At 53.0% G+C, this 3,601-nt stretch overlaps 1 long non-coding RNA gene across 1 annotated transcript; it reads left to right on the top strand.

Annotated features, from left to right (window-relative positions):
• The first annotated feature begins 1,181 nt into the window (after positions 1 to 1,181).
• On the top strand, positions 1,182 to 1,603 carry LOC139048597 (uncharacterized). Its single transcript, XR_011507792.1, has 2 exons — positions 1,182 to 1,327; positions 1,483 to 1,603. It is a non-coding gene; the product is annotated as an uncharacterized lncRNA (long non-coding RNA).
• The last annotated feature ends 1,998 nt before the right edge of the window (positions 1,604 to 3,601 follow it).

Below are 3,601 nucleotides of genomic sequence, written 5' to 3'. Positions count from 1 at the left end.
TAGCAATGTACGTAGAATAAAAAGATGGTAGTAAGTCAGGAAACATTGTTCTAATACATAATAAAACTATCAACAACAGTAAGCATGATGTCACTTTCACTCTTACGAAGCCATGATGCACTTTCCAGTGATTTGTGCCTTAAGCGTACCGTATCGTGTGGAAATATACCGTCTCTGAAATTTAAGCGACCTTCTCTCGTTTCGGCTTGTTTTGGCAAAGCCACTTGGTCCCGAGCGTCGGGTAGAAACTGGTCCAAGAGGTGGTTATTAAATATGGGTGCTGTGCAAGAAAATTACTTTTTAATTGCCACGTCGCTCCAGTTTACAGAAGAAACAAAAATGGCTGTGGCTTAGGTAAGGTTAAGCCCAGGATGCGAAGCATACTAGCCTTTATTTTAGTTGTTGAACCACTGTTTAGCCTGGTGAACTGCTGTTGCTTGGCTATATTTGGTTCGGCTAGACGAAGAAACAACTCATGCATTACTTCTTCGCCTTCAAGAGTGGAACGCGACAGCGTTCCCGTCGACCCGCCAAGGGGTGTAAGACAATGGGCTACAGGGCAGCGACTACGCGCCCCGCATTGGACGCGGTGAGCGTCGAGCAAAGCAGCGTTCGGCGCGGCAACGAAATGTGCGCCTGAGCAAGAGACGCACGCCTTAGAAACAGCGCGTTTCTAAGGCAACACCGCATTCACTAGAGGCGCTTTTGTACCGCTTTGAAGCGTTGTACTCGTGGCTCAGTGGTAGCGTCTCCGTCCCACACTCCGGAGACCCTGGTTCGATTCCCACCCAGCCCGTCTTGCAAGAGTTGAGCCAAAGCCACTTCTCCTCTGTCGTGACGTCACGGTGTCACGTGATTTCATGGTCACCGCCGCGCCTGAGGAGCTGGGTTGAGCCCTCGTAATATGCTTCGCATAAAAGAAACTGGAGGCGGCACATGCTGAAGCTGTGGAGGCTCAGAAGCGGAACAAAAAATATTACAAGGATAAAGAAAGAGCTCACTCGGAATACTGCTGGTTTCTGCCGCATACTTGAGAATGCAGACTCGCTAGAAGGAAAAGCCTCCACCCTTGATTAAAAAAGTATATAATAAACGTCCGTGAAGAAGTATTGAGCAGGATGAAAACTGAACTAATCATGAGGCTTTGATTATGCGTAGAGGCGTATGGGTGGTGGGTATGAGCCATTGCTGACAAAGAAGTGCTCATATCGGCTCCGTCGTTAATGCCCGCTTTCTCAGTGCTAATTAGTTTGGATCCCGAAGATTTTATTACCAGTGTGATCGTGAAGGTATCCGCTATCCTCCGATACCCGACGTTTCATCAAAGGTGCGTTTTGCATCGTTTTATCGGACTTTACCTGGTTCACTGCCAACAGGCATTGCTAGGCTTAAGCGAAGCCAAGGCTTGCTGGGTCTAGCCAGCCGTGCTACTGCCACGTCAACATGGAGGTTTCCCCCATCGCTTTGACGCACGGTTCCCAGGTTTCCCAAATGTGCGTGCAAGTAGAGGGAGAAGAAATTATGCCCGAGGAATTTCATCGCACGCCCGGATGGCTATACAACGGTGGGCACACGAGCCGAACACGCCTGCATGCAACGCAGGGTGAGTCGAATTCTCGTACCGATACTCCGAGCTCTCAGCAGAAGACTAAATTCAACAAGAACGTGCCAGTTGATGTTCGCCTCGATGTCAGTGAGGGAAACTTGAAGATATTATGGATGTCGCGAAGTCACGTTACAGTAGGCAAGCCAGTGACGCTGATTGCAATGGGGTTAACTGTTTATTAAGATAGAATATGCAAGCGATAGAAAGGAAAGTATTTACACGGACATCACTACGAGTAACATGTTAGAATTTTGGTCTTCTTTCTCAGCCGAATCTCCACCGAATCCCCACCAACGGCCCCGCACGCACCTAAAAGCATTCCCAGCAACCCCCTCGCCCCATCGTTCGTCCAATCACACTGCGGTGCGCGCAGTGTGCACACAACGGGGCTCCAAGGTGACACTATCGGGAGTTCCAATACGTCCAGGTCATTGCCACAAATCCCTTGCAGTGCAACGAGTCCCCTTTTGTCTCACAACCTCGCAAAAAAAACACACTTCCCGAAGAAAGCACTTCCGCGTTCTGTTCGGGCATCTGGACAGCTTGCGAATGTCTCGGCACAGTGCGGTTAAGCGACGAGGGGCTGACTTCAAGGCCAGGGAATTGCTTCCGCGAACCGGGTGGCGGAAGCCCTACACACAGTCACCCCTCCTACGCGCTCTTCGTAGCCCGAGGGGCGGAAGCCGACACACAGTCACCCCTCCTACGCGCTCTTCGTAGCCTGAGGGTCCCCCACCCACGATGCTATAAATTGCCGCCGTCTTGGTGTCGAACCACCCGTCTCCTTTGACCACCCCGCGCGACCCTTGCATGCAGCTGTCCGCACAAACAACGCCGAACTTCACTAACGTCAGGACCGCAGTTATTCGGGCGGCTCGCATGCCCGCAATGCCTGCGGAAGAAATTAAGATCGTCGTGCGGCCCCGCGGAGGGCTCGATATTTCCAAGGCGGGAGCTGCATGCGTGGCTACTGCCATCATGGCGGCAGCGGGAATTGAGAAGGCACATCGAGCTGAGGATATGGCATGTCCCAATATCCATCAGAACATTATGGTGCTCAGCACTCCTTGTGAGGAGCGAGCGAAGAAGTATGCTCGAATACAAGCTATCAACGTGCAAGGCAAAATATACGAAGTGAGCGCTTACGGAACGACCGCCCATGACACAGTCAAGGGCGTGATCAGGGGCATAGCGCTCGAGGACAGCGAAGCCGAAATAATGCAGCAGATTGTTACCAAGTACAACCCCCTCGCCGTGGGAGCGAAGCGTATCGGGAACACGACGACAATAATCGTTGTGTTCAACGGTATCAAGGTTCCCAAGTATGTGCGTTATGGATCCACGCTATATCCGTGCAGTTTCTACAGGAAGCAAATAGAAGTGTGCAAAGTATGTGGCAAGGTCGGCCACAGGCGCGACGTGTGCCCCACACCAAACGTACGTGTTTGTCTTTCATGCGGTGTTTCTAATCCCAGAGAGGGCCACAAGTGTGTCCCCAAGTGCAATCTCTGTGGCGAAGAACACCCCACTGGAGACCGCCTCTGCAGAGCCAAATACAAGGTTCCGTACGTCGTGCGGCGACGGCGATGGGAACGCCGTAACGCCGAAGAACAGCGAAAGCAAGCACTCGAATCAAGCGCCTTTCCATGCCTAGGACGCTCCCGCTCGCGCAACGCTTCCCGTGGCGGGTCCCGCAGCGCGTCGCGCCACGCATCACGTTACGCTTCCCGTCATGCCTCGCGCAGCGCATCCCGCGGCCGTGACTCATCGGACAGGAACAGTTGCGGCGCAAAGCGATCGCGCTCCCGTGACAAAGTCAGCTGGGCCGACGTAGCCAAGGGCGAAGTTAAAGGCTGCAGCGCCAGCTGCAACAGCGCCCCTAGTGGCCGAAGCACTCCGAGCACCTGGAAGGCGTGGACTACCAGCCCCTACTACAAGGAACTCGAACAACTCCGCGCAACCAATGCGACCCTGGTAGAAACCACGCGCCGGCTT

The sequence above is a fragment of the Dermacentor albipictus genome, chromosome 8 (assembly GCF_038994185.2).
Source record: "Dermacentor albipictus isolate Rhodes 1998 colony chromosome 8, USDA_Dalb.pri_finalv2, whole genome shotgun sequence".
NCBI lineage: Eukaryota > Metazoa > Arthropoda > Arachnida > Ixodida > Ixodidae > Dermacentor > Dermacentor albipictus.
The sequence above is the reverse complement of the archived record's forward strand: the minus strand, read 5'-3'. Positions and strand labels throughout refer to the sequence as shown.